The following is a 14662-nucleotide window of genomic DNA, read 5'->3' as shown; positions in this document are numbered from 1 at the left end:
ATCAAATATAAAAGATGTTGAGGACAGTTCGCTTGTTGTATTTTTGTCCATAAAATGTTTTGTGAGACAGAGTAAAATGCCTATTTAAAAGCTATAAAAACTGGCTGTTTCTTTTCAATCACTTGTTTCTTGATCGTTGATAAGATAAGTACATTTAAAACAGTGCCAATGCCTTTAATAAAACCAGATTGATTACAGTCTAAAATGTGGTTGTCGTTGAGCCAGGATGTAAAATCTCTCAAGATTAGTCTCGCAAAAACTTTCCCCGGTGCATCGAGGAGGGCGATTGGCCGGTAGTTATCTGGTTTAGATCTGTCGCCCTTTTTTAAATATTGTAATTAAAATAGCTTTTTTCCATGACACAGGTAATTTGCCTGTTTGGATGATTTCTCTGAAAATAATTTCAAGGATGTTTGCCCATTGTTCAGGATATCTCTTGAGAGTTAGGTTTGATAGGCTGTCAGGCCCGGGGGCTCTCGATGAACTGAATTTGGTGAGTATAAAAATAATATCCAAACGGCCACCAGGGGGCGCACGGATGAGTCGCCTCTCCGTGTGAGCTCCGTATTCAGGGTCCGGAAAGTGACAGTGAACCCCCACTTTGAGACCCCCCCCGGTGCTGATTTTCGAGCGAGAGGCCACGGACGGTGTCCTCCCCGTCTGGGAAAAAACTTGGCGAGAATCGGTGGCGGCATCACGACGAAAATAACTTTGGCCTCTGGCGCGGTGTGCGAGCTGCGGATCTTCCGTTGCAGGCCAGAGCGCACGCGGGAAGAGCCGTTTTCTGGAATTGCTCCGACGCGGTTCCTGGAGCTGTGCGCTGCCGCTCTATTTGGCTGGGAGCCCCCTCTCAGAGCTCGCCGACACCCCTACCGCCGCACGGTGAGTGGATCTCCCCCTCCCCCCCTTGCGCCACAAGACGACTGCCCCCTCCGTTGCCGGTCTCTGCTGACCTGTCTTCGGCCCCCGGCCCGGTGGCGCGGTGGGGCATAGCCCTCTCCCGCGACCGCCCTCCAAAGGAGCCCGGCACTCGCTGCATGACCGGAGGGAAGGGCTGGAGGAGGACCCGCACATACTGACCGTGGAGGAAGAAACGGTCTGCGCAGATATGGAGCCCCGGAGTGCCCTGTGGTGTCCCCCCCCCCAGCGGACGTGGCTCTACCTAGACACCCTGCATGTGGTACAACACCGCATACCCCACAAAATCACCGGTACTGAGGGTTGGGCCCCCAAAGGATTGGGGCGTGTGCCTCCTCGAGTACCCCAGCAGCTATCACTGTGAGAACGGAAGCCTACACCGCGCACTGGCAACACACCTTGGAGTCCTCGCAGATCTCCTCTGGCAAACCCTTATGTCTCATCGTACATATGCTTGTGTCTCTCCACCCGAAAGCAAATAGTCAGTCCAAACTTAACTTTCCCTGCTGCGCAATCCTACATGTATATCTCCGCAGTCAAGTACTGGTAAAAGATTTATGAGATTCTGGTGGCCCGTGTCCATATCAGAAATATTGTGCATCAGAGACCCAACACTACATCCATGGAAGATTAATAGGATCCTTCTTACCCTGCTGGGTGTTTCGGGGTCCCATCCCCCATGGACCCTAGGACCAAGCTGGCGAAATATACGTTCTCACCAATTGCCAGATCCCCCTTTTTGATTTCCACGATGTCATCAGCAGGGCCCGAGGCTGCTGCGACCAAGGCAGATGTAGCTGATTTGCTTGCTGAAATGAAAGGCATGCGAGCAGACATTGGCAGTAGGATAGATAAGATCACACAACGGATAGACAAAATGGATGACAGGCTCGAACAGGTTGAGCACAATCAAACATCTCTGAGTGTATTAGAAGCCCAGATGGATCACCGCATTGCCGACATAGCAAACAGAGAAAACGAATTGCGTCTTAAGGTCGACGACCTTGAAAACAGAGAGCGTCGCAACAATATCCGAGTTTTTGGTGTTCCGGAGAAAGAGGGTGAAACCGAGCTGGACCTGACACGCTCACTACACGCTATCCTGAAGCTCCTCTATAATGACGACACGATAGATGCACCTAAAATTGACCGAATCCACAGGGCTGGAGGTAGACCTGGAGGCCCGAGATCGGTCCTGGCCCGATTTCATAATTACGCGGACAGAGCACGAGTTTTGGACAAGGCCAGAAACGCTCCACAACTGTCCTTGGAAAACTCCGTTATCTCCCTCTACCAGGACCTATCCTCCTTCACACTAGCAATGAGAAAAAAGTGCTCTCCGATCACGAAAATGTTGAAGGACAAGGGTGCCAGATACCGATGGGGGTACCCATTCTCCCTCACCTTCGAGTGGGAAGGCTCGACAATGAGACTTGCCTCGGAAAAAGATATTGCCGACTGCATATCGGATCTGATAGACCCGCCGGAAGATGCTTCTTCTCATGAGGATCAGGGGAAATCTGGCGGCGAATGGAAAACCAAGGCTCCACGGCGGAGAAGGATTCCAGGTTCTAGGAAATACAGAAAGATGAACGCTTCCCAGGACATGGAACACTGAAAGTGTGTAGACTGTTCAGGTTATTCTGCTGAAGAGGTTATGGGTTTGTGTACAGGAGTTATCCTCCTGCTCCGCGACTTCCATAGATGGCCTGTAGGCCGAATTCCGATTGCTCATTTTCTCCACGAGCTAGGTATCCATAGCTCTGTGTGCCTCAGAAGCCCACCTTGCGATATGAAGTAATATTCACATTGTGTTGGCTCCTGGGGGGAGGTTGATGACTCTATTATTAGATTATTGCTAGCGTCAGAAGCGCATGAAAGTTGGGGGTTCACTGATATATGTGATTGTATTATGGTAGGACCGTCTGTTCTGCGGTCTTCACTGGTGGTCCGAGCTCGGCTGGGTGATGTTAACCTGGGCGAATCGGGCGCCGACTAAGTTGGGGCTGGGGAGGGGGGTGGGGGAGAGGGTGTTTGGGGAACGCACAGTTTGCACTAATTTTGACCCAATAGAAGCACAGATGCATCTCGGAAACATTGGGGTCTATTGTACGCACCGAACGACCTGGTCGTTGGCCTTTAGAAAATTCTTTGGGATCCACTCATATGACACTGACCCACACGTTGCAATAGCCGACGGGTTATGTGCCACGGCTCAGACGAAATGGCCGTTCACGTCCTTTGAACATATCTATGATGGCACCTATGTCCTGTAGCGACACATTACGCATTTGCACACTTAACGTCAAAGGCTTGAACTCCCCCACAAAACGATCAATGGTGGCCAGGGAATTCAGGCACTCGAAAGTAGACATCCTGTTCCTTCAAGAAACAAGATACCGGAGGGGTGAGGAGAGGGCCATACCATCACGGGAGATTGGGCTCGCTTACTGGAGCTCGGGTATACTGAAGAAGGCTGGGGTGGGGATTCTGATTCGCAAATCTCTGCGGATGACAGTTCTTGACATATGGACAGATACTGAAGGTAGGGCGGTCACGGTTGTGGGCAACATAGGGGGCATAATAATTACTTTGGCCACACTTTACGCACCCAATCAGGGACAAAATCGGTTCCTTCATAAAATCTCCGAAAAGGTCTTCAATATGGCTAAGGGGCACACTGTCCTGGGTGGGGACTTCAATACATGGATGGACAGCTCCATTGACAGACAAACCAGAGCCGACGCATTGGACCCGCCCGTTATCCGAACTGAGGCCGACATTAAGTTTACCCTTGACCTGTATGGCCTTGTTGACAGTTGGCGATATCTGCACCCGTTAGAAAGAGGCTTTACCTTTCACTCCCTCCCCCACGACACACTCACACGCATCGACTATATTTTCCTTTCCAACGACCTTCTGCACGTGCTGCAAGCCGCCACCATATATCCCTCCGCATGGTCCGACCACGACATGGTTGCGATTGACATGTCTTGGACTGAGCTCGCACCCCGAAATACCAAATGGAGGTGTAATGATTCCCTCTGGGCTGACTCAGTCTTTAAGGAGACTTTTGAAACCGAAATCGCGCAATTCTTTTCCACTAATGATACAGGAGAAGTGGGGAAGGTGTCTGTGTGGGAGGCAGCCAAGGCAACTTGGAGGGGAGTCCTCATAAGGGAAGGGGCCCGAAAGAAAAGGGAACGTGCCTTAGTGGAGAGGGGCATTAGGGAGAGGCTTGGTGTGGCCCAGAACCTGGCGCAATCTTCCCCGTCCGATAGGCCTAAGTACTTAACTGAATCCAAACAACTCAGAGAGGAATTGAGGATACTGATTGCTGGCAAAACAGCCCAGACCCTACAGTGCCTTAAGCAAAAGTATTACGAGAAGGGGGATAAAGCAGACGCTTTGTTGGCGGCTCGCCTTCGTGCACAGAAGGCGGAAAGATGGGTCGATATAATTGAGAGGACTGACGGCACTCTTATAGATACGACGGTCACGTCCCCGGAGGGCATACAAGAGGCATTTGCCTACTTCTATGAAGACCTATATATGTGTGACCCCCCTCCCCCTGTGGGATGCATAGACGCATATCTTGAGGACGCACGTCTTCCTACTCTCACGGGTACGGAGGCCGAATCCCTAGATACACCAATCACTGAGGATGAAGTTGACAATGCCATTAAGAGGTTGAAAATAGGGAAAGCCCCGGGGGATGATGGATTCACACCAGGTTTCTATAAAACATTCTCCAGCCTTATTGCCCCTTTCCTAGCATCCTTATTTAATCATATCTTCAATACAGGTCAGGCCCCCCCATCCTTCTCTCAGGCCCTCCTGGCTGTAATTCCTAAGGAAGGTCGAGACCCCAAATACTGTAGCTCTTATCGCCCCATATCACTCCTTAACATCGACGCAAAAGTGTATGCCAGAGTCATTGCGGCCCGGCTTGAAACATATCTCCCTAGATTAATACACTCCGACCAAGTTGGCTTTGTCCTGGGTAGGCAGGGCGCAGATACCATGAGGAAAACGCTACACTTACTTCACGAGGCACAGGGAATGAAGGGGGACCCATCTCTTTTGTCATTGGATGCTGAGAAGGCTTTTGATAGGGTGTCATGGGACTTTTTAGAAAGAGTGTTAGTGTCTAATGGGTTGGGACCGAAGCTCCGCTGCGCCATTAAAGCGTTGTACACCTCCCCCACGACGTCTGTGGCAGTGAATGGAGGATACTCTCGCTGGTTTCCCCTTGAGAGAGGAACGAGACAGGGTTGCCCAATGTCAGCAATATTATTTGTGATGTCCCTCGAACCATTGGCGCAGAAACTAAGGAGTGACAGTAGAGTTAAGGGCATCAAGGTAGGAGATCGGGAGTACAAACTGGGATTATACGCGGATGATATCCTGCTTCATCTGACGGACCCCTTAGAATCAATCCCAGCTGCGCTCAGCATAATTGAAGAATACGGTGCATTGGCCGGCTTAAGAATCAACACAGGAAAGTCAGTCCTCCTCCCGATTGATAAAGACAGGGACTCTGAGATCGCGCGCTTTGCCCCGCTAGGAGTTCAAGTCAGCCTAACTACCCTCCGTTACTTGGGCATCAATGTCACCCGTGACCTTGACTCCTTATATGGAGCTAACTTTCCACCACTATCACTCGCTCTACAGAAAGATAGCCAACGGTGGTCTAAGCTCACGATCTCCTGGATGGGCCGCTTAAATGCCATAAAGATGGTCTTTCTCCCCAAGATATTATATTTATTTCAGATGCTCCCCATTAGGATCCCCCCAGAATATTTCACAGCAGTGAGACAATTGTTCCTGACCTTCCTATGGCAGGGCCAGAAGCCAAGGATTCCGAGACCTTTACTCCAGCTCCGCAAAGACAACGCAGGAGTAGGCCTCCCGGATATGGAGACATATTACAGGGCGACGCTACTTAGGGTTCTCGTCCCGCACTTTAGGCAACGTTCAGAGCCTCAGTGGATAGCGCTGGATAATTATCACCTCCGTCCCTTTATTGTGTCCGAATGGTTGTGGGTCCCCAGACCTCAATTGCGGGAGGGAATCAGATCCCATCCTATCTTGGGCGCATTGTGGGCTGTATGGAAACCTGGCGGGAAAATGAAGGGCGTCACGACATGGCCATCTCCCTTGGGACACCTTTGGTCACCAGGAATTCGGGATGCAATCCCAGAACCGGGAGGCTATGATACATGGTATCAAGCAGGGCTGGAAAGGGCGGGTCAATTATGGCGCAATGGAACCTTTATAACCATTCAGGAGCTCCAGGAGGCGCTTGACATAGGCCCACTCTCAGTCTTCTTATACTTAAGACTCAAAGGGGTGATGACAAGGTCAATCTGGAAGGACCAACTGCAGAGGGATCTTACTCCGTTTGAAATGATCCTTGATCGATGTACGGGCTCCAGTGGCCTGATAAGTGCTATGTACTCGGCTTTGATCGAGGCTGATACTTCCTCCTCCCTGGTCCTTAAGAGCAGATGGGAAGTAGATATGGGTAGACCAATCTCGCAAAAATTGTGGCTACAAATTTGCAGACGTACTGCGAAATCCTCTATATCCTGCCAGTATAAACTGCATGCACTAAAGTTATTGTATAGGTGGCAGTATGACCCGATCAGACTCGCCAAGATGTATCAAGGGGTCAGCCCATACTGTTGGAGGGGCTGTGGGATGCGGGCTGATTACTGGCACATGTGGTGGGGGTGCACAATGGTTCAGACTTACTGGTCGGAGGTTCTTAGTTGGATTAAGGACCTGGACAATGAAGAAAGGGTACAGCACCCAATGCTCATTCTGTTTGGTCTGATTGAAACAGAGGACAAAGTTATAAAGGCATCCACGATGGTGCTCGGTCTTCTGATGGCTGCACGAGCCTGCCTCACTATGGTATGGAAGAGGCCAAAGCTCCCGAGTAAAACCGAATGGCTTGGGGTTGCCCAAACCCTCTACAGAATGGAACACCTGACTGCCGCCCTACGCGGAGACCTTACGGATGTTGAAAGTGCCTGGTCTGAGTTCAGAGCCAAACACGCCCTGTAAAATCAATGTGTGCAGACTATTGCTGTGATTTCTGTCAATACTAACGATGAACGATGAATTTCGTTATCGCGGCGTCACGGGCCGTGTCATATGTCCTGGTCGAATACTATATTTGTACTCAAAGCTTTTCTTGATGTGGTCTTACTGTTTAATGTCGTTTTTCAATCCCATAGTTAGAAATGTTAAAGAAGGGAGGGGAGGGGGGAGGGAGGGAGCGAGATTGGGTATTACAGATTTTACTTGCAATATTGAGCAATTCTAAGGAACTAATGCGCATTCCATACGGAAACGGTACTCTACTTACAAGCCATTTACAATATCTTATTGATAAACTCTGTATGAAGATGATTGTTGACTTTGCATAAAATCAATAAATTTTGAATTTAAAAAAAAAAATAATATCCGATTTATCAAATAGAATTATAAAGATATGGGGCCTCATTACGAATGTGGAGGTAAGACAACAACAGCACTGGTAGTGCTACCGGCGCCATTGTTACCATACCGCCACATTACGAGTTCTGCTTATTAAGGGCACGGCTACCGCCAAACTCGTAATGAGGCCCATAGTCTAGGATTGAGGACTGCAAGCCTCCTTTCCAAGTATAGAATGGAGGATCGTCCTCATGACAAGATCCATTAAGGATCGAGAATTCACGGGTTCGCATTAATGGCATCCATTTATCTGCTCTTGAGTGAGCGTGATCTGTAATTGATATGAGACAATTCATATTAGTCGCCAGCTATTATAATTGTTTTGATTTGTAGATCAGATTGTACAATATCAAGAACATTTTCGATTGTAGAGAAAAATATTTTGTCATCTTGTGCTAGGGGATTCCAATTTATATTCACTAAAGCTGAATTAGGATATAATGGATGGTGTGGATTTCATGTTGTGATTTTCGTTAATTGGATTCCGGTTAGAGGAGAGAGCCAAGGCTCTAATTGTAGATGTGTATTTATTTTGACAGCGGTAAGGAGTCCTGCCGAAGGTCGACCTTTAGGGGCTTTAGTAGCAGGAATACATGATAGAATGTGATCAGGCCATATCGAGTCTGTAGTTAGCCATGTTTCTTGAAGTAAGACTATATCATAATTATTTAGTTTTTTAGCCTTTGGAGAGAGAAGATGGCTAAAGACTCTAGTATTACAAACTGCTAATGAGCATGTGTGCATTGTATCGAGGGCACTACTCTAGAACTCAGATTAGTTGTTGCTTGTGTCGCTTTAGAGATCCATGTCCATCTCGAAATGGGATGTGATGCTGAATAAGTTGAAGCTATTTTATGGTTTTGATAATTGGAACAAGGTTGCGAGGTAAGTTGAAGAGACTGCTGGGATTTAATTATTGGTGTCCAATTGGGCTGGAGCTGCCTTTGACTTAAGTTTGGTGGTGGTAGCTGTTTTTGAATTTCTAGGAGAATGCCATTCAGTTTGAGAACATCTCCAGATTGCCACACAATATTCATAATAATTTTGTAATAGAAGTTGACTACCACTGTGTTAGGATTAGATAGGTCAGGGAAAGTAATTGACTGCATGTCCCCAGATGTAATTTGACTCAACTCAGAAATTGATTGAAATATAGCTAGAAGAGTCATTCGGTTAGGGAAGGGATCATGTTGTAATCTATCAAGCATAGTGATACTCAAGGTCTCGGTATGTCTAATTATTTCACTTTGTTTTAACAATAGTAGATACATTCTCAGATCGTATATGCAAAATGGAACAGGGGTGGATTAAAGTAGAAGAAGTTGAAAGACCCAGAGGTGGAACACATTGTATAGTAGTTGGAGTATGGACCTTGGGCAGGATATCGTGACTTTCTTGTACCTTTTGAGTTTGAGGAGAGTCAACAGTTTTAACATGTAAGACTGAGCGCTGTGACCGTGCTCTTTTTTGTTCTAGAGTCATGAAGGTGGGTGGTTCTATGTCTAAATGTACACAAAAAACCTGTTTGGGAGGTTTTTTTTTGGTGGCATGGAGCATGTAAGCTTTGAAGGACAACTTCTGTGATGGGCAAAGAGTGACTGGAATGATCAGATAAATTTGAATCGGTAACGGTATTGATCGTTTTCATACTGGCACATTTGGCTGAGGCACCTCTAAAAATGTAATTTTTACCATTATTATGCACAGTTAGATCAACAAAACATTCATCTGTCTCACCTTGTCTTGCAGCCATGTGATTTGATGATGGAAGAGATGGGGAGACAGGATGCATAGGGGCGCCATTCATGGGGCCGTGTGGAGATAGCTGATTGGCAGAATGGACTCGATCAGCTTTGGGACTTGTCAGATTATCAATGATTTTCTTTGTCTTTTGATTGATGTTCTTTAGACAAGGCAGAGGTAAACAATGTTGTTTTCTTTTAGGGCAATTAGAAGTATGCTTCTTATTTTTCTTATTTCTTTTTTTTGTTGTTGCAACTTGGTGGTTTTCATGAAATACCTCAAATAGGGGTGTAACAAGATTTTCAGCATCTATAATATACACTAAGGGCGAGGGTGAGCAGAGAGATTGACTGGAGAATCCACAGTAGGTACACTCGTGATCACTTGTTTGATAAAGGGTAGAACAGAAGCTGGGGGCTCTCCGTTACGGTAACATGGCTAGACAAAACAGGATGATCGACAGTAGCATCTAGATTAGATGGATGGCAGTGGTCTTTACCCATTTTGTTGATGTTATTAACAATGTATTCAGCAGTCGAATCAATCTTGGCTTCCACATCACTTAGCTGTATAGTCTGGAGATTGGAATTGGTATCCAGAAATTCATAGAGCTTCGTCAGTGAAAATATAGTTGTATTCATAGCTGTTAGGGTAGTGTCAATCACAACTGATGAAGCTGGAGGGAAGCCAAAAGATGGTTGTGCAGCCAGTTTGGTACATGAGGCAACTAAGGAAGATTCTGAAGCCGAGATTGAAATATTTGCTGCTAGGTCAGGGGAGAGCCGTTTGGAGGTTAGATCAGTGTCAGATGGACTAATAGGTGGTTGATGTGGAGAAGAAAAAGAAATTTGAGTTGAATGCTCTGGTAGAGAGTGGTTGTCAGTATGAGCCTCACTGGTTACTATTTGTGAGTTGAGCAGAGGGGTAGGTGAAGCTTCTGCGGCATTAGTATGACCAGGCATAGAGAGGGTTGAAGCAGGCGAAGAGTTATCAGCAGATGGGGCAAGTTCATTCTCAAATTCAATCAGAGGTGCTATTAAAGCGCAATTGCACATAGTGGCATCAGAGAGAGATAAGGACAATGTAGAGGGATTGTCTGCATCAATGGATGAAAGGAACAAGATAGCAGGAGGGAGATTCAGTGCGGCAAATGAGGAGACAGAGGGCATCATTCCGAATATGGAGTTAATCATGGCGCTATTAGCGCCATGACTACCTCCAATACCGGTACCGAGTCCGCCCATGGTTCAATGGGGACTTACCGGTCTATGCAATGGGGACTTACCAGTCTATTCCGACCTTTGCGGGACTGGTAAATCCCCATTGAAAAAGCCATTCCCCATTTGAGCCCCCATAGGGCTCAATGGGCAGGGGGAAGGCGCTAATAACGGTACCGCAAATTGCGGTACTGTTATCAGCTCTAAAGTCGCTTAACGTGTCCCGTCCTTAATGCCTGGTAAAACCTCGCTAAGGGAACTCGGAATAGGGTGCAAAGAGATTACCGGCACCGGTGTCCTTACCGGTGCCTGGTATCCCTTTGCGCCCAACTCGTAATGAGGCCCAGAGTTTACATTCGTAATTAGATTATTTTTGTAATCTAAACAATCTCTTATATCTGCATTTGATGCATTTGATGCACGAGTAGAGGGGGCGAGCTGCTCAGCGATGGAAAGAGATTTTTTTCTAAAATGATAAAGTACCTAATACGCATTTACTGTGTTACTGTTGGTTTCTGAAATATGTGGTAAACTAGGGCCTTTTTCTCCCCTCGCAGGATTCTCAAACGTAGGTGGCCTCTCCACTGGGTACCTAATACGCATTTACTGTGTTACTGTTGTTTTCTGAAATGTGTGGTAAACTAGGGCTCACTGCTCACTTCCTAGCCGCTTGCTCTCGTCTGTCTCCCCCCCACTCCCTGCTATTCAATGGTGCTCTCTATCTCACCTATCTTCTCTAACTGCTTCTCCATTGACTATCCTGCTCTCCTCACTAAATTTGGTAGGAAAAAGTTTAAAAAGGACATCCTGGTTTCCAACCCAGGCCTCCCTATAGGTGACACCTACACAAGTGCCTCCTCCAAGGAAACTCTCACTGACATCCTCTTTTTCGTGCCTTCGCCTGACCTATGGACCCTTCATATGGTCTCTGTGCTCTCTCCTTTCTCCTCTTCTCCCATCAATGGTGGCACACGTTGGGATGTCCTCCTGGCCCCCTTCCACTCCTCTAAGGCCATCATTAACGTCTATGCTAATGGGACCGTCTTGGTCCAAGGCCCTCAGGCCAACCTTCACCTCTTTGATAGATGCTTCCCAAGCCTCATCAACTTCCTCTCCTCTCCTGCTGTCCCCCCTCCTCTGTCCTTGGCTACCTTGCCTCTACCCTCCCTCCCTGCCCCCTCTCTTGCTCCTCCACACCTCCGCAGGGAGTACCTCTGATTTGTACCCCTCCCCGGAAGTCCTTCAAGGTTGGCAACCTTCTCCACATTGCCACTCTTAACTCTCGCTCTGCCGTCAAACATTCCTCTGATATCTGTCGCCTGCTTGAGGAACTTGACCTTGACGTCCTCGGTCTCACTGAGACATGGTTCACGGCCAGCTCTGTCACCAGCTTTGACAAACTCCTACCTGACGGTTACAAGATCCTCTCTCCGTGCCCAGGCCCAACCGTGCTGGGGGGGTGTGGCCCTTTTGAATGCCTTGTCTGCCGACTCTCTCGCTCTCCTAGCCACTCCCTTACCGTGGCTACTATCTATCGGCCACCTGGCCAAAGTTCCTCCTTCCTCTCCGAGTGGGCGGACCTCTCCTCCTCACTCCTGTCCTCAACCACTCAACTCCTCTTTCTTGGAGACTTCAACATCCACCTGGATGCCTCCTGTCCCCCCTCTGGACTGTTTTGCGACCTCTGCGACTCTCTCTCACTCTCTATTCTCCCATCTGGGCTGACTAATTCGGCAGGGCACACCCTTGATGCTCTGATCTCTTCTGGCCTTCCCCTCTCCGTCCCTCTCTCCACTCCTCTCTACTGGAGTGATCACTTTCTCCTATCCTCCCACCTCACCTTCCCTACCCCACAGGCAAAGCCACCCTTATCACTGCCACCCTCCTTCTCGGTCATCTGACCGATGAAGCGCATGTCAGTTGAGGCTTTCGCTGCCACCTTCTTGCCCCCCTACCCCCTGCAGCTAACTCCCACCCTGACACAGCCCTCTCTACGCTCCACTCTGCTATATCTGATACTCTTGATATCCTTGCCCCTGTCATGAGAATCCGCCTGAAGCCCAAAGCCAAATGTAACTCCTGGTATGACTCGGATCTCGTCACCCTAAAACGCAAGTGCAGGAAATGGTGTGCTTCATGTTCATCCTCTGACAAAAAGGCCTGCCGCCTGCTCCAAAGGCAATACCGGCTCTCCGTTCTCACCAAGAAGAGAGCCCTTATCCAAGCTCGCATCTCTGCGGCATCTAACAATTCGGCCGAACTCTTTAAAATCTGCAAGGAGCTGGCCAACCCTGCTGCAGTCTCTACCTCTCCTGTCCCCTCCCAGGCACTCTGCACGGCACTGGCCTCTCACTTCATCTCTAAAACTCAGGACATCCTGTCCTCACTCTCCTCCTCTCATCCCCCTCCCTCTATTCCCTGCTCTTCCTCTGGCCCCTCTGCAGCCACCCCTCCTCCCTCTTTCTCTGCCTTCCCCCTTCTCTCCGCTGACGAGGTTTCCAGACAAGTCCGATCTATGAAAGTCTTGTCAAAACAGGATCACCCCTGTTCCTCCAAAACTATTAAGGACCACATTGACTCCCTGGTTCCTGCCTTGGCTGACTTTTGCAATCACTCCTTCACCTCTGGAGTCTTCCCATCCACCCTTAAGCACTCCCTTGTGCACCCTCTTCTTAAGAAATCCTCTTCCGACCCCTCCTGCCCGGCCAACTATCGCCCAATCTCCATCACTCCCTTCCTGGGCAAGCTCCTGGAGAAACTGGCCATCTCCCATCTTAATCTTCATGCTGAATCTGTCGGTAGTCTTCATGACCATCAGTCTGGCTTCAGAGCTGCCAGAAGCACAGAAACTGCTCTCCTGAACATCCGTGAGGACCTGCTCTCGAACCTTGACTCCAACACTCCGTGTGTTCTCATTTTGCTCGATCTCTCTTCTGCCTTTGATACTGTCAACCATGCCATCCTGCTCAACCGTCTCCATGATAACCTGGCTATCACTGGTCAGGCTCTGGCGTGGCTGACCTCTTTCCTCTCCAATCGACCTCTCACAGGTCCAACTGGGTTCTTCCTCTCTGACATCTTTTTCTCTATGTGTGGTGTCCCCCAGGGATCTAACCTCTCTCCCTGGCTCAGTGTTGAGTTTTGTGAGGGCCCTGAGGGGCTCGCTGACGGATGCAAAGTCTTTGATGTATCTCGTGCAGTAGCTCGCAAGCCCTAGAAATGATCTGAGATTGTTTGTCGTGGTGGGTGGCTTAGCGTCTCTGAGCACGCTGACCTTCTCTGGGTCTGGTGTCATGCCCTTCTCTGAGAATATGTGTCCAAAGAATCGAAGTGTTTTCTTCCAAAATTCACATTTCTCCTTGTTCAGGGTCAGTTGGGCTTCTTCTAGTGCCATGCATACTCTCATCAATGTATTGTCGTGTTGTTCCTGTGTTTGCCCGAAGACCAAGATGTCATCGCTGTAGTTCAGGCAGGTGGGCACGTGCTTGATAACGTTATGGATTTCTGCCTGAAAAATGTAAGCTGCCGAAGATACACCAAAACTTAGTCGCTTTTATCGAAATAGCCTGAGGTGCGTGACGAAGGTTGTTATGTAGCGAGAGTTCTTACTAAGCTTGAGCTGGTGGTATCCTTTGTTTAGGTCCAGTTTGGAGAATCGGTCACTCCATTTAGAAGATGTACCATATCTGTTATTCGAGGGGCTTGATGGCGTTCCCTCATGATGGCTTCATTTGGTCTCCTCATATCTATGCATATTCGTATGTCAGCTGAGTCTCTTTTGGGCATCGGAACTATGGGGGAGACCCATGGCGTGTGACCTTCTGCGGGCTCTATGATGTCTGCCTCCAGTAGTTTAGTCAGTTCGTTTTTGACTTGTTTTTGAATGTTGATGGGTATTCCCCTATAGTGTTGGGCTACTGGTGCGACGTTGGTGTTGATGTGAAGTTCGATTTGTTTGAGTTTGAGTTTTCCCAGCCCTTTGAATAGTGAGGGGAAGACCGGCTCGATGCTGGCAGTGGGATCAAGATACTTATGTACCATGAGTCGATATAGTATGTGTATTAGTCCCATTTCTATGGCTGCTTAGTAGCTTAAGATGCATCCGCTGTCCGTGGCGGCTTCTAGGACATGCATGGGGATGTTTTTTGCATGGTTCTTGTATCGGCATGATGCCACAAAGTATCCTTTGCAGGCTAGGGGTACCTTTTAGGTTTGTTAAAGAGAAACAAGCAGTCAGTCATATGAGTAAGATAAAGTTATAACAGAGCAATAGATTA

The sequence above is a fragment of the Ambystoma mexicanum genome, chromosome 5q, assembly GCF_040938575.1.
Source record: "Ambystoma mexicanum isolate Mex_15411 chromosome 5q, UKY_AmexF1_1, whole genome shotgun sequence".
NCBI classification, from domain to species: domain Eukaryota; kingdom Metazoa; phylum Chordata; class Amphibia; order Caudata; family Ambystomatidae; genus Ambystoma; species Ambystoma mexicanum.
The sequence above is the reverse complement of the archived record's forward strand: the minus strand, read 5'-3'. Positions refer to the sequence as shown.